Raw genomic sequence first — 24929 nt, 5'->3', positions numbered from 1 at the left:
AGTAAAAGGAAGAGACTGATTATTCCAGATGAAAACATAACTGGACATTTTAAAAACGATAATGATAATATGAAGAATTATAAAACTGACCCCAGACTTTTTTAGTGCTGAGTACAGAGTTCTTCCCTTTACAGTTCAAGTTCAATGCTACCCAATTTCCAGTTCAATGCTATCAAAAGAAGGGTAGAGTTCAAGGAAGCCTTTTTAGTGTAATGTATTCTTAATATCATATGCTATAAGGGGCACCTGGGTGGCTCAGTCAGTTGAACGTCTGATTTCGGCTCAGGTCATGATCTTATAGTTCCTGAGGTGGAGCCCCACATTGGGCTTAGTGCTGTCAGCATGGAGCCTGCTTTGGATCCTCTGTTCCTCATTCTCTCTGCCCCTCCCCTGCTCACTCTTTCTCTCTCCCAAAATAAACAAACATTTAAAAATAAAAAAATATATCATATGCTATGTGATATAGGGTCACTGGGGGCACTTGGGTGGCTCAGTCGGTTAAGTATCTGACTTTGGCTAAGGTCATGATCTTGCAGTTTATGAGTTCGAGCCCTGCCTCAGGCTCTGTATGGACAGTTCAGAGCCTGGAGCCTACTTCAAATCCTCTGTCCCTCTCTCTCTCTCTGCCCCTCCCCTGCTTGCTCTTTCTCTTTCTCAAAAATAAACAATTAAAAAAATGTTTAATATCATATGCTATAATATTTAGGGTGACTGGAGGCACCTGATGGCTCAGTTGGTTGAGTGTCTGACTTCAGCTTAGGTCACGAGCTCACAGCTCGTGAGTTGGAGCCCCATGTCGGGCTCTGTGCTGACAGCTCAGAGCCTGGAGCCTGCTTTGGATTCTGTGTCTCCCTCTCTCTGTGTCCCTCCCCACTCACACTCTGTCTCTCTCTCTCAAAAAAATAAATAAAAACATTAAAAAAATTAAAAAGATATTTAGGGTCACTGAAACTGTTGGCATTATCTACCTAGACTACTGGCCTTCCCTTCCTCTGAATCTCAAAGAGCCCCCAGTGGTTGAGATGGCATAACATACACTAAAAGTCAGTGTATAATTGTGATAGGCACTTCACACATAAAGTTAACATTTGAAAAATAAGACTATGTATTCTGAAGTCTTATCTGATGCTTTAATTGTAAGAAGTGTTTGGGAAGCAACTGAAAGGAATATTTTCATCCTGTGTCTTCTGTACTTGATAACTTCTATAAAAGTAATTACTACATTAATAATACAGTAACTATTAACCATGAAACATTTGACAAAAGGGAAATAAAAACATTGCAGATCAAGAAGTGGTTTCCCTCAAATTGTATTCCTTCTCCTTTCCATTTTCAATAGAAAAAGGAGAACTGGGGAAAGGCCATGGAGCCATTAGCAGGTACCAGTTTCCCAGGCTACTCTTTTCCTTACTTCTCCAGTCCCTATTCCTAAAACCTCCAGTGAATGAAGCTGCCTGTTCTATGCCAGCCCTTTTATCTTTCTGTAGAAAAGGGAAAAGGCTAGAGCAGAAAGGCACCAAACCACAATGGTGTGGTGGTTTGTACTTGATCCCACTTGCATTTTGAGCAATTAATTAGTGGTGCAGAAAGAGCCCATATTGTATACCATCTCTTTCTTAGAGATTTCTGTAGTGTCACAAGAGTATCTATCAGCATCTCAGCGTCTGTAGTCCTTAATGTCAGCCAGATATATAAAAGATACATATATATATGTAGAAATTGCAAGTTTGCTTTTTTCTTGTATGTTGTACAACTCATTCTGAAAAGTAGTTCTACATTATCTGACCTGAAGTTGGATTTATTAGGTAATTGTGGTAATATTAGGTAATTGTGTTTCATGGTTAATAGTTACTGTATTATTAATGTAGTAATTACTTTTATAGAAGTTATCAAGTACAGAAGACACAGGATGAAAATATTCCTTTCAGTTGCTTCCCAAACACTTCTTACAATTAAAGCATCAGATAAGACTTCAGAATACATAGTCTTATTTTTCAAATGTTAACTTTATGTGTGAAGTGCCTATCACAATGGTAGGCATCTAACAGGCAGATGATATAATAATAGTTGTTGCTGTCATTAATATTATTACTGGTGGTGGTCCTTGCTGTCATTGTTAAGAAAAGTGAAAGGAAACATTCTACTTTGGACAATTACAATACTGGTAACATGGAGAACTTACTAATTGCCAGATAATACTCTATTGCCTCCTTTTAAGAGAATTGAGGCCTAGGAAAGTTAAGGAATTTGCCCAAGGACAAATAAAAGGAGATGGCAAAGACAGGAGTAGGACCTAGTCAGTTTGGCTACACAACAGCTCTCTTAGGCTATCTTAATCACTTAGACCATTAAGCTGTTTAACCACCTACTATAATGACCTAATTGGGTAAATGGGTATTCTATAAAGTATTACTAAATTGCCAAAACAAAACAAAACAAAACACCCACAAAAACACAAAACAGAACAACCCAAGGAAGAATTTTTTTGTTTGCTGGTTTGTCCTTGTCTGTATATGTCACAGTGGCAAGAAGACAAGGCTGAAAAAAGAGTTTTAGCATAAGATGTGGGCTAATAGGCACAAAGCCGAGCAATAATTTTAAAAAGTCAAAACAAAATAAAACCAGGGCACCTGGGTGGCTAAGTTGGTTAAGCGTCTGGCTTTGGCTCAGGGCATGATCTCACAATTCATGGGTTCGAGCCCCACGTTGGGCTCTGTGCTGATAGCTCAGAGCCTGAGGCCTGCTTCGGATTCTGTGTCTCCCTCTCTCTCTGCCCCTTCACCACTCACACTCTGTCTCTCTGTTTCTCAAAAATGAATAAACATTAAAAAAACAATTTAAAAGCAAAATAAAACTATCCCTCCCCTGAATAAAAAGACCCAAACCTCCCTGTATTAGATGAAAGGGAAAGATAAACAAAGGGTAAATTATTTAACAAAGAATAAATACACACATATAAGGAAGGAAGCATAGGCCCACCCTTGGACTCCAAAGTATCTGATGCATGGGTTGCATGTCCCCTGATTTTGAGAACTCTCTTGTCCATACCCTTTTTCTTCCCATTTCTTCCAATTTTGGAAGACTCAGTCATGTTTCATTAATCCATTATGTGGCAAGTCTAGAAATCAAAAACATTCTTATCAACTCCCTAAAATATTAGGAATATTTATATAACTTATTTCCCTCCAATATTTCCCCCTGTCTAAAAAAGTTTCTTCTTCTATTAAGGACAAGAAAAAGTTTCCTAAAACTCAAATGATAAAAAGAAAGAAGGAACCAATATTTTCCTTGACTTTCTTCTCAAATCAGTTTTTTAAAAAGTACTAGATTCGAGATATGGTCCAATATATTACTTTTGAAAAAGTAACGTAATTTAATTTCTATTACCCTCTTCCATCTGAAGCAGACCACTTAATCCAGGTAGGTAGAAGAAAAAAAAATCTGACCTTAATAATATGATATGAATTTACTGGAAATTTTATAAACACAACTTTTCTTGTGTTTATAAAAACACAAAAACCTGGGAAGTACACACAATAATCTGTTAGTAATGTTTATCTATTGATACTGTGTGGTTTTTAAACTGTCTTTTTTGGGGGGCACCTGCCTGGTTCAATCAGTAGAGCATGTGACTCTTGATCTCAGGGTCCTGAGTTTGAGCCCCTCGTTAGGCAGAGCCTACTTAAAACAAACAAACAAAAAAACAACAACAACAAACAAACAAAAAAACCTATCTTTTTTGTCTTATTAATGTCTTCTAATTTTTAAAGTAATGAACAGTATTATAGCATAATATAATAAAGGAGAAGGAAAATATCATATAGCAAGTGAGCTAATCCCAACTCTATGACTATCCTTGAACACAAGCAGTTTAAAACAGGCTTATTACTTAATAGCTGGGTTTGCAAAGTGAACACTCTTCACCTTTTCCTGGTGCTTCAAGATTCCAGGGAAAATCCAGATCATTCCAGCACTTAGACTGAGAACCTCTCATCAAGATTTGGAGTTTCCACTACTACTTTCTATCATAATTACTCCAAACTATTTCCCCCCAGTTTTGATACACTGGTATTGGCCCAACCATCTCCCTCAACAAGTTCCTCTTTTGACCACGAATAAATATTTTCAAGGTACTACACTTGGCTGTTTATAAAAGCTGACTTTTAATACCAATTATGTGGAGAAGATAAACATTAACTTTAAAATGTATGGGGGGAGGGGCACCTGGGTGGCTAGGTCAGGTAAGCATCGGACTCTTGATCTTGGCTCAGGTCATGATCTCACAGTTCGTGGGATTGAACCCCACATCAGAGACTGCTTGGGATTCTCTCTCTCTCTCTCTCTCTCTCTCTCTGCCCCTCCCCTCCTTGCTATCTCCCTCTCTCTCAAATAAATAAACATTAAAAAAATAAAATGTATGGGGGAAAAGGATCATTACAGTTAATGACAAGAAAGAACAAGAAAAACATTGATTTAAAAAAAATCATGTACATGCTAAAAGAAAATCTAAGATACTACTTCAGGGTTAATCTAATTTTAACAGCAAGATAGTCTATGCAAAAGATAGATGGGTATATATATTTTTTAAACTAATAATTTATTTAAAAAATATTTTAGATTTGTATTTCCAAGAATTGTCTACTGAAGTCTGAGAAGCAACGACAATTCAGTAACAATAAGCACTTCCTAGTACCCTGATTGTGGTTTTCTACTACCATTCCCCACTGAAAAGCATCAAAGCTCCTTGAAGTTATAGCCAATTCCAGGTCTGACGCAGGAAATACACAAGAGGAGCCTTGAACAAAGAGCAAAGAAGCTATTGAGGGGTGATGGATCATGTCAAAAGACATGAGTCAATATGAAATGTCCCCATAGACCAAAGACTAGAGAAATTGAACATAAAAGAGAACTAATTCAATGGAGTGAAGCATATTTAAAATATGAAAACTCACAAATTAATTTTTGCTACTCAAGGTAAAGAAGAGAGCTCTGCTTGGGGAAAAATAACAACAACAATACAACCCAAATAAATCATCTAAGTGAATGCTGCAAAAAGGAAAAGGAAAGAAGAAAATATTTATTGTGCTCTTTCTGTACTTCAGAGTAACCAAATTGTCCTGGTTATGAGAGTTTTAATATTTTTAATGAAGAATTTCAGCTAATAAATGTGGAAAGAATGACAGAATTATAAAATTACCAATTTGCAACCCTTGATGCAAAATTCATTTACTCAATGATAATGGGGGAACTCTATAACAGAGGGGTCAGGCTGACATCTCCTGAGCTCACTGCTCAAGTTTAGTATCACTAATAGTCAAGCCATGAGACACCATGAGCCTCCCCATAAGAGAGATAAGGAAGCACACACACTGTAGAAAGTACTTCTGCCAATGGGTGTAGTGAATATAGTCAAACCCCTATAGCTAACTTCCATTTATAGGATGAAGGAATAAGAAACCACATGGAAACAAGCAAACTCAGAACAAGGGACAGGTGGACAGAACAATTTATTTTTTGCAACAACCTAAGCTTATCTAGTTTATAAACGATAGAACTAGGATTCAAATTTAGACTAAAAACCCCGTGTTTTTTTCCCCACTAAAACATGCTATTGGACATAGAAAAAAGGTGAGCATAAAAATGATACATTCTGTTTGTGGTGTGTGTGTACAGTTGGTTTTAGTTTGAGGTTTTTGCTTTTAAGGCCCAATTTATTGACTGCGTGCCAGACATAGTACTAAAAAGACAACTTCATGTAACTTGTCAGTTTTGTTACCTTTTTACTTTATAGATGTTGCCACCCCCTCTCCAAACTTTAACAGTTATCCACGCAGTCAGGCAACATTTATAGAAATCCTACAAGTGAAGTGGGTAAGCACATAGGCTGTAGAGTCAGATGACCTTAATTCAAATCCCACTCCCACTACCTCTATGATATTGGACAAGTTACTTGGTCATTTATTAAGAAATTTTACAGTCACATATATAAATTATTACTGTCCCTCACAGTTCTCAGATTCTTTGACTTTGTATAAGAAAACTACTGGTAGGGGCACCTCGGTGGCTCAATTGATTGAGCATTCGACTTTAGCTCAGGCCATGATCTCCCAGTTTGCAGGTTCGAGCTCCATGTAGGGGTCTGTACTGACAGCGTAGAGCCTGCTTGGGATATTTTTTCTCCCTCTCTCTCTGCGCCTTCCCTGCTTGCATGTTGTGCTTTCTCTCTCTCTCTCTCTCTCAGAATAAATAAATAAATATTAAAAAATAAAATAAAATTACTCGTAATGATGAATCACTAAATTCTACTCCTGAAACCGATATTACACTATATATTAACTAGAATTTAATTTTTTTGTTTATTATTTTGAAAGAGAGAGTGTGAGAGAAAGGGGGGAGGGGCAGAGAGAGAGAGATGGAGACACTGAATCTGAAGCAGGCTCCAGACTGAGCTGTCAGCACAGAGCCCAACGCGGGGCTCCAACTCATGAACCGTGAGATCATGGCTTGAGCTGAAGTTGGCTGCTCAACCGACTGAGCCATCCAGGCACCCCTAATTAACTAGAATTTAAATAAAAACTTGAAACATGAAAATAAAAAGAACATTACTTGTTATATAGCATTACTGTTCACATACCTTTTCTCTATTAAAAATATTTGCTGATGATAGTGATAATGACAAGGAAATCAAACATGGTTCTTGCAAGCTCTCACAATCTATATATAATCCAAAACTAAAAGCAAGCATATATTCACATTTCTCTTTTGTCTGTTTTTGCATTTCATTTAGTCTTTGAAATTGACATTTGTTGCTCTTAATTATAATTAGTTGGGTCTAGTGTCTGTCTGACTCCCCCATTAGACTGTGAGTTCTTAGGGGAAATATTTTGTTTAAAATTAGAATGAGTAAAAAAACAAACAAACAAACAAAGAATACATTGAGCTTTTTGTGTGTCTAATCTAATTATACATTAAATGAGTTTAAAGAGATATTATTGCTTCCCAAGCACATTTCAAAAAAGCACAAAGCTAACCATGCATTCAAAACAAAAGTGTTTTATTTCATTTTTATTCATCCTCTTTGCTGAAAACTTTGGAAAATGCAAATAGATTAAAAGATGAAATTTCCAACCATTTTAAACAGTTCTGTACATTTAAATCTAGATCAATCTCTTTTGACAGTTTCTGAAGCCAAAAGTATTTTAGGTACTGAAATAAAAACCCAGCCCTAGTAACTTTATTCTAAAATTAACCATTTTACCAATATACTTATGGATATGAAATATGTCTTAAATTGTTATGGAAAAAATTACTGTAATATGCCAACTAATTTCACAATTATTAAAAAGTGTCATAATTAAAAGATAAAGTATGATGCTATTTTTTTCTTTGTAACAAAGAGTCACATGTTACTACTACAAATCTTTACTTTCTTCCTTGAAATACCAGAAATTCTTCTGTAAAATAAACACATCTCATGGAGACTCTCTGGAACTAGTATAATTACCAGAGGCAATCCCTGTGTAAGATCAAAGAAGCAAAACAATAATAGGCAATGTGTGACCTCTACCATGTCACCAGAGACCAATTTTTCAACAGGGAGAAGAGTCAATAATCCAGAACAGAAAACATTAAATAACGAGAAATGCTTCCAAAGTGTGGTTTACCGCATCCATCAAGGCTGCCACACTCAGAGAGTTCAGTCTCTACGGTTTCAGAGAACAAACTTGTGTGGATTTATCACACCAATTATTCAAATCTACGTAAAACACCAGAGGCAAAAACCAATTTCTCAAATGCAGAGTAGAATTTCAAAAGATACCACAATAATGTTCCAAATTTCACTGGATGCGTTAAAAAGTATAATGGGAACAGTACAGATGACTAAATCTTTTTCATATAACAGTCACCTAATTTCTCTTATTTCCAATCGCCACTTATTTTTCCCAAGAAGTTGTCTACAAAGTGGGCTATAAACATTAACCAGATAAATATAATCAGTAATAATACATTGAAGACTTCTGCAGGTTTTTGTTTTGTTTTGTTTTGGTAATACTGGGTCCCTGGATCCAGAAACAGGGCTTGCTTTGGTCTCTTTTGTAACGTATTGAGATGGCCAATAAGAATTATAAGGGTGCAAAGTAGGGTAATCCCACTCATGGTAATTACAGTACAACAGAAGTACATTTAAAATTGACTTCTAAAAAGCACCACACAGAAAAATGGGCCTCTTTAGAATCAGCAAAATTTGATTGTTTTTAGATATGACCACCAAACAGCTATGTTCTTTCAAAATTAGATGTGACTTAGGGACTGAACAAATATATCTGAATTTAATTTGCAAAACACCCATTCTGCTGCTAATTCATAGAGTAGTAAAAAGACTTAGCTTAGAAGAGACAGTGCTGGAAATTCAAAGCAACTGTGAACATTGTGTTCTTATATGGATTTGTTAACTCCTGCTACCTTCATCTTTCCACTCTGTCATCTGCCCATCTTTCCACCTTCTTATCTTATTAACATTGCTAATTGTATTTGTCAGTTTTGCCACAATTTCAATGCTACTTAAACAGCTGTGGGTTTTCTCTAGGCAATTATCAGTCACTACACTTAGGTTTCTAAATTAGTTGTTGAAAGGCACTTTAACCTTGAGAAAATAGACACTAAGCACACTAAGCCTTACATTTATGTATATGTTGCTCCAAAACGAGTAATTGTTAACAGAAATTGAAAAAAATCACAAATATTGTAAACTCACAAATTAGTAAGAAAATGCTTAACAAAGCCTGTTATACACTACTCATCATTTAATCTTTCTCTTACTATATATATAGTAACATATACTCTCTATGTGTTTGTACATGTATATAGCATATCAACTGGAACATCCAAATACTGCCAAATTCCTCTAACAGTCCCCTTTTACTACCTGCCAGGTGGCCAAGACCTTTCAAAGGTACCCATAATCATGGGAATGGTATCTTGAGGTCCTGGGCTCTGGTAAGGAGAGCTCTCACAACATGCAGATTCCGCCCCCCAGCCCCCACTTTCCCATTTCCCTTCTAAGAGAAAAATCCTTTACTATATTTCTTTTCCCATTCTCTATTCTTGACTCTGACATTGATTTTCTTCTTACTACTAAAATGGACAAGAAACACATTCAGGGAGAAACACAGGTTTATGGTTATTCATCAACTGATACCCACTTCTATGAAATACAACTAAATTTTTAAAACATCTTCTGTAATCTAGAAACATATTTCATGCGTCATTTATTTTCTTTATACATTAAAATAAATTCTAAGGAAACTTTTTAGAGTTCACACGTCTTGGTGTTGTTAAAGGTATATAATATCCTGTTTATAGATCAGTCAAAATCTTGTTAGAATAATTTTTAAATTAATGTAGGCTCCACCTTACCCGTCTCCCTCCCACCCCCCCACTTTCAGCTCCGAGGAAAGAAAAGGGTGGTAATTCAACAGTGCAAAATTCTTCACTGAGAGACAAACATTAAAATGATAAACATTTTGGAAAGTGAAGTACACTTCAAACCCTCACTGTTCTTTCAGACCTATATTGACTCTTATACTAGTTGCCAACATTTGGTAAGGATTATCCTACCATTAGACAAAAGCAAGCATTCCTTAGATAAATCAGGAGTTTTTGCCATGAGACTCATAAAACCTTTTCACAACACAGATTTTCAAGAGAATCCTTTAAGGTTTTAGGAGGCTGCTCCTTTTACTGAGTAACAAAATACACCCCGTGGTGTCTCACTGACCCCACTCAGCTGTCCTTTGACCTCTTCAATTGTTGAAGCCTAACTCCAGGCCCACAGAATTTGCCTCCCATATCAAACAGGGGATGTTGCTAACTCCTAGCACCTGGTGTAACAAAACGCAACCGTTCTCCACTCTTCTGTCTCCTCTGCTCCTTCTCTGATCATTTTCCAGATGTTCCAGGCCCAAATGTTAAGCCAACACTAGGTTCCAGGGTCTGCATGGTCACGAAGGCACAAACAGGGACCACGCTGAAGTGGCAATGACCCTCTTGTTCTTTTTGGCCTCAAAAGGATTCAGCACGAGGAAAAGATCTTTGCCCTTTCTTGGAAATGCCAGGCTACTCAAACACATTGTGACGTACGAAAGGAAAGACAGTCTTGGGCTATGCCCTGATAGATAAGAGTTCCTTAAACAGCATCCCTAAATCCTTAATTCCAAGCCAACTTTTAATTTTCTTTGATGTAGGGAGAAAAAAAACAGTATTGCCTTTTCCTTTTCTAAATTAAAAGCCTCCTAAAAATAGGGGAAAAAAACCTTTTAAAACATATATCTCAGGATAGTGTTATATGATAATTTTTATACGGTCACTACATACCGTTTGGGTTTTTCTGCAGATGCCAATAATCTAGATGTCTCTCTTATTAGACAACTTAAAAAAATAAAAACCACAGCAAAGAGGAATCAAAAACTGAATTCTTATATTAATTTAGGTATACAGGAAATACAACACAAAGGCTGTTGTCAGAAAAAAATAATTATCCAGCAATACTGAGTAAGCAAAAGCTTATTGCTGAATAAGGTTTTTTGCCCCCTTTTTTTGTGTGTGTGGAGAGGATGGGGGAGGGGAGAGGAAAGCAGAGGGGAGGAAATGGAAGAAGAGCTCATAGAAAATATCTCCTTAATCAGTTGAAGAACCAAATATAGTAACTTTATTTAAATTCTAAATATAACTTCCTAAAACAAATTTGATCTTGAAAAATTTGGGGGGATACTATAATTGTACAATACCTTGGTTTATTTATTAACATTTTTGAATCACGGTCATGATTAAGTTGGGCTGTCAATACTTCAGGGAGCCTGTTGTCTAGATTTTACTTGTTTAAAGCTTTTTTGCACCTGCAAAAACATAAAAAAAATAAAAATATATGTAAAGATATGAATTAATTTCCAAATTCATTACATTCCAGAAGAAAATTATTTAAATATTTACAATTCTACAAAAATTACAATTAGAAATGAATTATCAAAGTCTCATGTAACTCCATATACCTCATAACTGGCAAATACAGATATTCCTCCATCTAAAATATTCCCAAATAATCATTCTTAATTACATACACTCAAAAATAATTTCTCTTGTTCTTAATATTTGCCCCTCTTCATCCTACTAAATTGAATAAATCTGTCAAGTCTGCATTTTCGATAAGTGTTACCACATGCTAAAAGCCCCACAGACTATTTTTATTTTAGGAATGAAAATAATGAAAGGCAGTTTTCTTATTCTAGGGAGTTTGAATTTCATAATCTCTGATTCTCGGCCAAAATTTATCTCCTCAAAGAACTATCAAAAATTGAAGACATAACTCATATTGCTTAAAATAATTTTTCTACTTTTTGAAACTAATGCTTTAATAATCTCTGAGAAAGAGAGACTGCAAGAAGAAAAAGAGCTACTGTTTTCTACCCTTTTGAGTAGTGTATTTCTAGAAGTAACTAAACTAAATAATTATAATTACATATAACTGGTTGAAAATTATAGGGTACATATTATTCTCTCCTTTAAGTAGATTATGTTCAAAATAAACTATTGGGTGAAAAACAGGAAATACAGTTATAAAATATCAAGTGAAATAAAAACTATTTGTCAATGATTTTAATATGTAACTTAGAAATATTTCTATTCCTGTGTTATTGTGTCTAAAGGAAAACAAAAGGGGACTTTCCTAAGAATATACTAATTTCAATGTGCATATTTATAGCACTAAAATATTAAAAGTAATATTAATTTATGCTTTCTAAAGACAGTTTTCATTTTATTGTCCTTTTATTCCAACGTGAGAGAGAGGAAAGAGAAAACCATTTTAGATTTTGAAATAAAAATCTTTATCTTACCTCTCCTACTGTCAGAAGAATGTCTTCAGGCAAAAGAACAATTTAAAAAGCAAGACGCAAAAAAAATATAAAAAATTTTTAAAAAAGGGCAAGACGCAGATTTTCAAACTTATGTATCTCCCACCCACCCACCCACAAATAGACATCTTTTTGTAAGTCAGGAGTCTTGCTACCTACAACTAAACCCAAGATTACCCCATATGGTCAACAAGGTCAAACTGCATTACTGCCAATGAAACTATATGACTCCACAAGGACCTTAATGATTTTTAAAAAAGGTCAGTAATCCAATTCCAATAGCTTCAGAGTCTAAAATTGCTAATTTTTGGCCACGTGCTACACACTTCACCTGCTAGTAATGACATTTTTGTATTTTCTTCTAATTACACTCAAAGCTAAGACCTTTGGCCCTGGGCCACAGACCCCTATTCAGGCTGCACACATTCTCTTAAACGACCTGATCCTTTGTTGTCACTCTAACTCTTTCATCTATTATTTACACCCATAGAGAAGGAAGAGACTCTACCATTTGTATAGCTTAAAGCTTCTAATCATCTTAATTTCTTTGCCTTTCAACCTATGGTCTTTTTCATAGACTAATGCCAGAAAGTTTGACAAAATCATTTTTTTCAACCACATCCTCCCAGCTCCCCTTCCCCTTTCCTACTCCCTGGCCAACCTCTCTCCTGTTCCTTCTTTTACACAGGAATGATTCTGCATCAGTCCAAATTTACAAATTTTGACTTTCACCAACAAATTGAATTTCTAAGTATAATACAAAATTTCTATGTTGTTTTGACAGATCAATAACAATTATATTTCTTTCTTTCATCAAAGGACCATTAAATTAACTGGAAGTTTACTTAAAATATGCCCCCAGTCTCACTAAGTCATGAGCATAGATTTTTCAGAATCCCCCACAAAAATGTCAAAAAACTTAACGGTAAAGATGTTGGTTATGTGGTTATTACTTTTCCAACATTTTAATATCTACAGTTGCTCAAATGCTTACAAGAAAAAAAGGAAAGAAAGAAAAGCAAAAATATAAGGAAACTTTTTAAAGAAAAAAATTTCTTAAATAAAAAATTTTAAATCTTTACATTTTAAGACTACTAATTCTCAAACAGCAAAATTGTCACATAAAACAATGTATATCATTGCAATTTCCCAACATTTTCCCCCAGACTTTTTTTAACTGTCCAAATACATTTTGCAAATCCAAAGCACAGAATTGTTTACCATGATGCAGTCGTGCCCCTCAGATCACAGTAGCCACCAAAAGCCTCTGATTTCCAAGATGTTTATAAAATGACATATGATCCATCTTTGCTCTCTCTTTCTCTATTGCTCAGCTTACTCTTGATTTCTAACAGTGTTTCCTTGTTGTCTGTCCTTTCTGCAGACCCCGAAACCCCTTGTCTTTTCTTATTTTCACCATTTGCTTCAACCAGCAGTTCACTGGAGACCCATCCATCTTGTAATGCCTAAAGTGACAGATGCTCTCAGGAACCACCACACTGCTGAGTGAACAAAAGATAACATCACCTCTAGGAACTCCAGAGAGAAATACAACTACAACCTTAAGACAGGGGCTGACTTGACAGACACTGAACCATAAACCTCTTCTAAGTGAAAAAAAACAAAACAAAACAAAACAAAACAATTGCCACACACACACACACACACACACACACACACACACACACACACACACACACAAAATCTGACACAAATCAAAGGCAGAAAAGAGTGATTATTTGTGGATTGCCTTTTCACTCTGAGGCTCACTTTTCCCTCCCAACGCCTTTATATTGAGGCAATTCACTTGCCAAGAGGCAAGAGAAGTTCTTGGGAAAAAGAGCCTTTCTCAAGTATCTTCTTTTATTCAACCATATTTGAAGTGAAATTTATTCACGTGTGTGTTTCAGTAAAGCTAAGGCTTATGACAGAGCATTCGTAAGCCTGACCTGTCCTGCTTGCATAAAGCAATATCTGGACTCAGAAATGCTGACTCAATTCTACTGCTAGGCACAGGCATGCTTTGCAAATGAAAAACACATTTAGAAATTAAAAAGCAACGTGTGACACAATGTCAACAGTATGTGTAGCTCATAAAAATGGCTCACCATTCATTCATCAGACAACTTCCAACTTGGGTTAAAAAGACAGTTAACAAGAGGATTCTGGGAAGGGCTACAGATCTCTTTTCTAACAAAGGAAGGGTTATATTAACATCTCCCAGCAACAAACTAATGACAGGGACGCTGTAGATACAGGGATGCTGCCTGATGCCATCTAGGGTTTTGTTTTTCGTTTTTTAAGCATCTTATTTAAAATCTTCATGCAGGAATAGGTAAATGCAAATTCTAACATTTAACTTTAGTTTAACTCTAAATTTACATAAATACAGCGAAGGGAAAATTTTGAAGAATAGAAAAACAAAACCTGACTTGAAGGTCACTTAAGAACATCATGTGATCAATGTCAATTACAGAGATTAACAACTGTTTTTTATAATAGGTATCAAGCAACAAGGAAGAAAAATCTCTGCTACAGCTAAATTATCATTTTCAAACCAGGTAAATGATACAAATATTTATGTTAAATCTAAAATAAAGAGTGAAATGCTTAAGAAAAGTTCTGTCAACTATACTTCTAAAAAGAAATGTAAGCATTTGCCGTGGCATTTCTTTGATACAAGTATTTTAATTTTCCTTTAAAATTTTTGCACAAAAAGCCTTTAGTTACAATTATTTTTCTTTGAAGTCACTAGTGACTGTCCTCTCAGTCCCATTTTACTAAAAAAATATAAAACTTAAAAGATATATTATCTCCGGGGTTTGAACTATTTGTGGGGTAACAGAAAAATGTCCAACCTGATAAATCAACATATCTGTTTTTTAAACATTTTTTTAATGTTTCTCTTATTTCCTCAAACATTTCAGTGTATCTGTACAAATAAGATACTGCAAATATTTCAGAATCTCGGAATTTTCTGGTTTTTATTTTAATGCTGGCAAAACAGAATGCATACAAAATAATTAAATGAATATGCACAATTTATATAACTAAATGGGAAAAAGATTAGAGACTGCTTATCAATATAAAAAGGACTTGTTCTAATATAAACTTGATCTTTAAACCAGATCATTTTGTTTTTTGTTTAACACACCATGATCCTAAGTAATTCACCCAGAATTACTGATCCAAAAGTACCATATCATTCAACACTTTCAAATTTTGGCATTAATACCAAAAAGAGAGACGTGACCTTGAAATGACAGTTCCATTGCAGAAGGCTCCCAAAAAAAAAAAAAAAAAAAAAAAAGCCCACTTAAATGACTTACTTTTAAACACAATAGGATCGATATGCATGCAGGAAAAGTACACCCCTGTGGAAAGTTCTTATTGCCTGATTGATCAAAAACAAAACAAAACTTTTCTTTTTTAAGGGCCCCTTCCAGATCACAGTCAGTGCCAGAAATCCACACAGGAAAAAAATCCATCAAAATGAAACCCTAAAAGGGTTTACCCTTCACCATCCTATTTGCACTTCAAAACCCTGTAAGTCCTTCAGTTAAACCCCAGGGCTGAACCATTTCAATAATAAGAGAGGTGGCCAGAGGTGATTTATCTCCCATTTGGCCTCTGGACAGAGGCTGTAATGTCTACGAAACTTCCCTTCCCTGAGTCGTACCCTCCCCCAAGTCTCAACCTTCATTTGTGCGGCTTTGGATCTGCAACCTTACAAACAACTCCTATGCCCCTTCCAATCAGATGCAAGAACGGTCTGTAACTCAAGATTTGGGTACATTTTCTTGGCAAAGCTTTCACAAAATGGAATGCTGCTGAGTAATCAGAGCTTTGAAAATACCAGGTTAAATTTCAGGTTCTCTTTGTTATAAGTGGGGGAAGAAAAGAAACTTTAGCTTCTCTCTTCTCACATATGTTAATTGTTGTCAGAACTTCTTAAACTTTTTCCAATTTATACTTTGATACTCAATGTTTCTGGCCACATCAGCCAACTTCCTGCAGTGATGTTCATCTAAATTTAAATCCTTGCATTGTAAAATATCTTATCCAACAAAGTACAGATTTCACAGGTCATACACTCCTGGGTCAAAAAGACCTTAAAAACAGATACCAGACCACTATGACTCAACTGATTTATCTTACCTACCCTTGTTATCAAATATGTACTATAACTGTCATCATACATTTTTCCTCTAGTGAAATAAACATCAAACAATGTCAACAGTTATTTACATAGAAATATAGGTCCCAGCAGTCATCAAATGTGAAACACAGTGAAGTTATTCCTTAAAAATGAAGGATATTTTGTCAGTATGCATGAATTCTCTATTTCAAAATTACATTCACATGCGTCTTAGTGTGGAAAGAGGATGAAATATATATGCACAGTTTTCCCTGTTTTCTTTGTTGTTGTTTTTTTCATTAAATGAGAAGTTTGTTTTTCTAATTGATTCTGATAAATTCCAACTGAATGCCACATTAACAACTTGCACTAAATGATTCCACTATAGTGATTTCATTTTTACAAGTTGAAACTTTCAAGCTATGTCACTAACTTCATATATTTAAAGACTCACAGGCAAATATATATTTCACTGAAACCTAAAATCAGTTAAGAAAAATTTTGAATAATACAATTAAATATATGCTGATAGTTAAAAATACAAGAAAGACACATTTTTGTCAACTAAAAATTTTTTATGTTTTTGGAGATATTTATCAACAAAAATTATATTTCTGCCATTAAAAAATGTACCATCAACATCCTTATACCTCATTAGCAAATATTTTTCATTTTCAGAGCTCCAACTACCATGAATTCAAGAAAAAACAATCCTCACAGCAAATGACGTTATTGCATGCTACCAAGTCAATGAATCTCACACGTGTATTTGAGATAACATAATAATTCAAATTGCATAAATAAACCAGGAAAAATAGATGGCTAAAAAAAAAAACAACTAAGAGACATGGATTATATCACTGAAACAAACTTTGGCATTAGTAACAATATTCAGGAAAACAAATTTCTTAACCTACTACAGGACATAAAATAAAAACAAAAAAAAATGATTTCTTCAGATAATCAACAAGAGTAAATTGATCCACCACAGAGGAAATATTCAATTTTCATTAAATATTTACTCAGTGCAATAGGTTGTTAGGTCTATGTAGACCTCAAAGAAAAAATAGTTCCTGTCTGGTAGGAATCAGGTCTTGGGAGAATTGAATGGAGATGAGAGGCAGTTTCTCAAGTCCTGACACTGTATTTCAAATTGACAATGCTAAAAACTGGAGATGTGCTATAAAACGTATAGTACTACTTTGAAATCTGATACAAAGAAAGTGATACTTATTATGATGAGCACTAAGTAATGTATAGAATTGTTAAATAACTATATTATACACCTGAAACTAGTATAACACTGTATGTTAACTATATTGGGATTAAAATAAAAAAACTTAATAAAAAAATAGAAAACAAACAAAAAAAAAACAAAGAAAGTAATACTTAAGAGACTATTAATTTTAATAAAGTTTGACTGGATAAGCAACTTCATTTCCTATTGTAGCACAATAAAATTCAGATGTTCAAAATCTGCAGTCCCCAACTCTCCCACTCTATAACCATAGCCCAGTCACCGATATTCTCTGGGCCTCTTATCTATAAAATGGGGAATAAAGTAAATACATTTCTAGATTGAAAACATTATGGTGGTAATGGGGGAGGGGAAGAGATCCCATTCACAGTAGCAACAACAAAAATAATACCCAGGGATCAACTTAATGACAGATATATGATAACATTTTTTAAATTGCCAATCTTTATTTAGGTGATTTAAGTGAAATTTTACACACATAGAGGAATGTGCTACGTGTTTTATTTTTATTTTTATTTTATTTTAAAATTACAGATTTAAACTCAGAGTGGTAGAGCAATTAATGTCATTCAACAATGTTTATTGAGTGTAAGGTAGAATTGAGGTTTTAATTTTTTTTTAATTCGTCATCTTTTTCATTATTTATTTATTTTTAAATTTACATCCAAGTTAGTTAGCATATAGTGCAATAATGATTTCAGGAGTAGAATCCAGTGATTCCCCTACATATAACATCCAGTGCTCATCCCAACAAGTGTCTTCCTTAATGCCCCTTGCGCATTTAGTCCATCCCCCAACCCACAACCCCTCCAGCAACCCTCAGTTTGTTCTCTGTATTTAAGACTCTCTTATGTTATGTCCCCCTCGCTGTTTTTATATTATTTTTGCTTCCCTTCCCTCATGTTCATCTGTTTTGTATCTTAAATCTGTTTCACATATGAGTGAAGTCATATGATATTTGTCTTTCTCTGACTAATGTTGCTTAGTATAATACACTCTAGTTCTATCCACGTTGTCGCAAATGGCAAGATTTCATTCTTTTTCAAAGGTGGGTAATACTTCATTATATATATATGTATACCATATCTTCCTTATCCATTCATCTGCTGATGGACATTTCGGCTCTTTCCATACCTTGGCTATTGTTGATAGCTCTGCTATAAACATCGGGGTGCATGTGCCCCTTTGAAACATGTGCTAGGTGTTTTAAAGAGAAACCTAATTGTTGTAAAAATATGTTTCTCAAACAAAATCATAAAGTTAACACAATTCCACTCAAAGTATCAGAGTTTTAGGGGAACATTATGAAAACATCCATAGGGATGTTAAAAGATTACTAAAAAAAAAAAGATGGGGAAAAAGTCTCTTCAATAAAAGTTATAAGGGGAGGTAAGTCAAAATAAATGTTAAATTATATCATGAGGAAAGAGCTTTCAGTCATTAAATCTATGTCACTAAATCCAATGAACATATTTTTGGCTCTCCTCTAACATGCCCTCTTGGTAGATTTCTTGAAATTTCCTTTTCTTCGGCTGGATTTCATCTGGTACTCTTCCTTCCCTAGCTGCTTCTCAGTTTCCTTTGCACTCCCACAATATACCACCCAGAAATGAAATGTTGGAGTTCCACAAGGTTTAGTCTTTGTAGCCATCTTCCAAGGTGGCTTAAATGATTCTTGTTTCCTGTGTATGCCCGCCCCCACACTGAATCAGGGTTGACTTGTGCGATCACTAAAATACCAAACAAATGACAGCCTGTGATTTCCAAGGTCATAAAAGATACTGCAGTTTCTGCCTTGACCTCTTGGATCACTTGCCCTAGGAGAAGGCAGTCACCATGCTATAAGGACACTCAAAACAGCTCTGGGGGTGGGACCTGAGGTTTCCTGCCAAGAGACAGCACGAACTTACCTAATTGCTCTCCTTGCCTCCTGTCTGGTGCTCTCCAATCATTTCTCTGCATTACAGTGCAAATATAACCTGTCAATCCTTGCTAGAGCCCTTCATGGTTTTATATTACTCTGAGTATAAAAATCAATAGTGTAAATATCCCTGCCCATCTCTCTAGCCTTATCCTGAACTGTTCTTTTCCTAAATGTTGTGCTCCAGCAACACTGACCAGCCTTTAAACACCTATGTTCCCTCTGCCTGTAATTTCACCCATCTTATCTTTTAATTTTGCCAGTTTAAATCCCCTCATCCTTTAGATCTCAAGCATTGCTTCCCTGATCCCCTTAGTCCTTGCTAAAAGCTCCCATAGGACCTTATTCAAATCCTTACCAGCATTTAATTCACTGATGAGCTATATAACTTGTGTATTAATGTTTGTCTTCCCTATTAAATTCTAAGTTACATGAAGGTAGGGACTATGTTTTTCTGTTTTTGCCTATTATTGATATCGCAGCACCTATTGTAGTGCCCTCCTACAGAGCAGGTACTCATAAATACTGTTTGAATAATTTAATAATTTAAAATGCAGGGCTAGCACAAGAATGAGAAGCTCATTAGAGACAGTCCAAGAAAAACTTTATTATCTATAAGAATTATTATATGACACCCACAGCTAACATCATACTCAGTGGGGGAAAACTGAGAGCTTTTCTCCTAAGGTTGGGAACCAGACAAGGATGTCTACTCTCACCACTTTTATTCAACATGGTACTGGAAGTCCTAGCCATAACAATCAGACAATAAAAACAGATAAAAGGTGGGCACCTGGGTGGCTCAGTTGGTTAAGCACCCGACACTTGGTTTGGGCTCAGATCATGATCTCACAGTTGGTGAGTTCGAGCCCCATGTTAGGCTCTATGCTGACAGTGCAGAGCCTGCTTGGGATTTCTCTCTCTCCCTCTCTCTCTCTGCCCTTCCCTCGCTCACTCACTCACTCTCAAAATAAAATAAAATAAACATTTAAAAAAATTTAAAAAAAACAAAAGGCATCCAAATTGGTAAGGAAGAAATAAAATTTTCACTATTTGCAGATGATATTACTATATATAGAAAACCCTAAAGACTCCACCAAAAAACTACTAACACTGATAAATCAGTAAGGTTGGAGGATACAGAATCAATGTATGGAAATCCACTGCATTTCTATAATGAAGCAGCAAAAAGAGAAATTAAGAAAACAATCCCACAGGTGTGCTATTTTGAAGGGGCACATGCACCCCGATGTTTATAGCAGAGCTATCAACAATAGCCAAGGTATGGAAAGAGCCGAAATGTCCATCAGCAGATGAATGGATAAGGAAGATATGGTATACATATATATAATGAAGTATTACCCACCAATGAAAAAGAATGAAATCTTGCCATTTGCAACAACGTGGATGGAACTAGAGTGTATTATACTAAGCAACATTAGTCAGAGAAAGACAAATATCATATGACTTCACTCATATGTGAAACAGATTTAAGATACAAAACAGATGAACATGAGGGAAGGGAAGCAAAAATAATATAAAAACAGGGAGGGGGACATAACATATGAGAGTCTTAAATACAGAGAACAAACTGAGGGTTGCTGGAGGGGTTGTGGGTTGGGGGATGGACTAAATGCGCAAGGGGCATTAAGGAAGACTCTTGTTGGGATGAGCACTGGGTGTTATATGTAGGGGAATCACTGGATTCTACTCCTGAAATCATTATTGCACTATATGCTAACTAACTTGGATGTAAATTTAAAAACAAATACATAAATAAAATGTAAAACAAGATCCCATTTACAATTGCACAAAGAAATAATAAAATACCCAGGAACAAACTTAATCAAAGAAGTGAAAGATCTGTACTCTAAAAGCTATAAAACACTGATGAAAGAAATTGAAGATGACATAAACAAATAGAAAAACATTCCATACTTATGGGTTGGAAGAACAAATATTGTTAAAATGTCTATACTACCCAAAGTAATCTATAGATTTAAAGCAATCCCTATCAAAACACCAACAGCATTTTTCACAGAAGAATCCTAAAATTTATATGGAATCACAAAAGTTCCCAGATAGTAAAAGCAATCTTGAAAAAAGAAAAACAAAAGCAAAGGTATCACAATTCCAGATTTCAAGTTTATTACAAAGTGATAGTAATTAAAACATGACATGATGCTGACATAAAAACAGACACATAGATCAACAGAATAGAATAGAAAGCCAAGAAATAAACCCACAATTATATGGTCAGTTAATCTTTGATAAAGGAAGAATGAATATACAATGGGAAAAAAGTCTCTCCAATACATGGTGATGGGAAAACTGGACAGCTACATGCAAAAAAATGAAACTAGACCACTTTCTTTCACTGTACACAAAAAATAAACTCAAAATGCATCAAGGATCTAAACATGAGACCTGAAACCATAAAAATCCTTGAAGAGACCACAGGCAGCAATTTCTCTGACATTGGCTGTAATAACATCACTCTAGATATGTATCCTGAGGCACGGGAAACAAGAGCAAAAATAAACTATTGAGATTACATCAAAATAGCTTCTGCACAATGGAAACAATCAACAAACTAAAAGGTAACCTACTGAATGGGAGAAGATATTTGCAAATGACATATCTGATAAAGGGTTAGTATCCAAAATGTATGAAGAAGTTCTGCAACTCAACTCACCCCCCACCCCGCAAACAAATAATCCAATTTAAAAATGGGCAGAAGACATGAGCAGACATTTCCCCAAAGAAGACATGAATGGCCAAAAAACACATGAAAAGATGTTCAACATCACTTACTATCAGAGAAATACAAATCAAAACCACAATGAGATACCACCTCACACCTGGCAGAATGGCAAAAATAAAAAACAAGAAACAAGTGTTAGCGAGGATCTGGAGAAAAAGGAACCTTCATGCACTGTTGGTGGGAATATAAACTGGGTGCAGCTACTGTGGAAGACATTTGGAGGTTCCTCAAAAAAATTAAAAATAGAACTGTCCCATGATCCAGGAATCGCACTACAGGGTATTTACCCCCAAAATACAAAAACATTAACTCAAAGGGATATATGCACCCTTATATTTATTGCAGCATTGTCTACAACAGCCAAACTATGGAAGCAGCCTAAGTGTCCACTGATAGATGAAGGGATAAAGATGTGAATATCATTCAGCCATAAAAAGAATGAAATATTGCCATCTGTAACAATATGGATGGATCTAGACAGTATTATGCTAAGTTTAATAAGTCAGAGAAAGACAAATACCATATGATTTCATTCATATGTGGACTTTAAGAAACAAAACAAATCAGCAGAGGGGAAAAAAAAAAGAGAGAGAGAGAGAAAGAGAGACAAACCAAGAAACAGACACTTAACTATAGACAACAAACTGATGGTTACCAGAAGGGAGGTGGGTAGAAAGATGGGGGAATAGGTGATGTGGATTAAAGAATACACTTACCATAATGAAAAAATAATAATAATAAATATTTTGGAGATATTTCTGTATAAACATGTAAAGATATTCCTCATTCTTTTTTGTGGCTGCAGAGAATTCCCTGGCATGTATATATCATGATTATTTTAAGCTAGTCCCTTAATGATGGATACTGAATCAAAGGATATATGCAGTTTTAATTTTGTTAAATATTGCCAAACTTCCCTGGTTTTGTTTTATCACACACAAAGCAGTCTTCATTTCTTCTACACATTAGAAACATTTTCAATTACAGTTCTGTTTCTCTAAGGTCCACATCAGATAGGAAACCGCCAAAAGCACAGAAAAGCTGGGTTGGAAAGAACCCCTGATAATTAGGTACCAAGTGAGAGTTGAACTAATCGTTGAACCAATTTACACTCCCGTTAGCAATTTATGGATCACCATACCTTCAACAGTGTAGAATATTATCTACTTTTGGATCTTTGTCAATCTGACAGATGAAAAATGGTATCTCAATGTAGTTTTAATCCGCATTTCTCTTACTATGGATGAAATTGAACATCTTTTCAAACATTTAAAAGCCCTTGAATTTTCTTCTCTGAAAAGTCCAGTCTTTATCCATTTTTATATTTGGTTGTTGGTTTCATTCTTGATTTGTAGAAGTTCTTTATATATTAAAGAATTTTGTCTTTTGTGTATGATATGGGGTGCAACATTTTCTGACAGTTTTCCATTTTGCCTTTGCTTTTGGTGTTTGCTTGCTATTGTTTTTCCACCCCAAAAAAGGTTAATTTTTATGTAATCAAATTTATCGATTGTTAATGTGTTAAAAAGTTGCATGGAAACACATAATTCACTTTACTTGTTTAATTAAATGATCTATGTAAGTGTTTACTTCCCAGATGCATTAAGAAAGCAAAGGCGTGGAGTAGAGGGAGAGTAAGTTAAGAAAAAGAAATCTCAGGACACCTGGGTGGCTCAGTTAGTTGAATGTTTGACTCTTGATTTTGGCTCAGGTCATGATCCCAGGATTGTGGGATTGAGCCCTGTGTTGAACTGTGCACTGAGCATAGAGCCTACTTAAGTTTCTCTCTCTCTCTCTCTCTCTCTCTCTCCCCTCCTCCCCTCCTTCTCTCTCTCTCCCTCTCTCCCCCTCTCTTCCTCTCCCCCTCTCCTTCAGCTCTCTCACACACATACACACACTCTCTCTCTCTCAAAATAAAAAATAAAAGAAAAAGAATCTAAATAAATAGAACCCCAAAGATGTTATTTTTCTATTTAAAAAAGTTTTTCAGTTTTTTCAGTTTATTTATCATTTTTTAGGGGAAATAGATATTTCCACCTTACCTACTTCCTCTTGCTTTTGCAAAAGGGACAGAAACACACACACACACACACACACACACACACACACACACACACACCACAAAAACGAGAGGTGGAGATGATGAATGGATAAGGGTTTGAAGTTGCCAACAGGAGCTTAGGATGAAAAGTTTGAATCAGTAGCTTCTTAGAAGAAAGAGAATGAACATCTTTAGATCCACTTATTTCCTGATTCTGGACTTTAAATTGGTGGAAGGGCTACATACTTCTGGTAGAGGGGAGGATCCCAGGAAAAGCGTTAACTATGGTTTGTTTCTTTTTTCTAACAAGAGAATCCAACAATGGATTTTCTCCTTCATACCCCAAATTCTAACTCCCAACCCTTTCTCTACCTCCTATAAACTTTCTACCTTTCTTTAGTCCATAGTTGAAAAACATGAGAGCCAATTAGTGTTTGTTACCATCTTTGCTGGTAACTCCCACATCTACATCATTGGCCATAATATCTTTTCTGAGTTGCTGATCTCCACCCAAACTCATATGTCCAAAATTAGTATGTCCAAAACAAAACTCATAATTATTAGAGTAAAAGCTATTCCTTTTTCCTGATTTCATTTTTTCACCTAGAAAGTACTGTGAACTGTGCTGTTCCACTCACCACTCTATCAATGACACCCAATCCCATCTGCCACCTCCCCCATTTGGGGTCCAGAATTATGTTCTATCACTGGTCTACAGTGTGCCCTCTGTTCCAGCCTCCAGAAACTCAACTATAGGACCCCAACTTTGTTCCCATCACCTGCCTCCTGGATCTTCTTCCCCCTCACCAACTGACTGACTGTTGAATAGGAAACCTCTTCGGTGCTATTTCTTGTGGGGGGCTTGTCCTCCCAGCCCCCAGTACTGCCCTTGATTCCT

General features: G+C 35.4%; 1 protein-coding gene across 7 annotated transcripts in view; it reads right to left on the bottom strand.

The window, feature by feature from the left end:
• GREB1L (GREB1 like retinoic acid receptor coactivator) overlaps positions 1 to 24929 on the bottom strand; it is a 283759-nt gene that overhangs the window by 147024 nt on the left and 111806 nt on the right. For 4 of the 7 annotated variants that reach the window (XM_045458577.1, XM_045458582.1, XM_045458583.1 and 1 more), the window contains exon 3: positions 10788 to 10895. The gene's annotated coding sequence lies outside the window, so the exon portion shown is untranslated. Of the gene's footprint in view, positions 1 to 10787; positions 10896 to 11891; positions 11915 to 13130; positions 13412 to 15238; positions 15541 to 24929 lie in introns of those variants that run through there. The other 3 variants (XM_045458578.1, XM_045458579.1, XM_045458581.1) reach the window with 3 other exon arrangements.

The sequence above is a fragment of the Leopardus geoffroyi genome, chromosome D3 (assembly GCF_018350155.1).
Source record: "Leopardus geoffroyi isolate Oge1 chromosome D3, O.geoffroyi_Oge1_pat1.0, whole genome shotgun sequence".
Taxonomy (NCBI): Eukaryota; Metazoa; Chordata; class Mammalia; order Carnivora; family Felidae; genus Leopardus; species Leopardus geoffroyi.
Note: the sequence above shows the minus strand (reverse complement) of the source record. Positions and strands in the feature narration are given on the sequence as shown.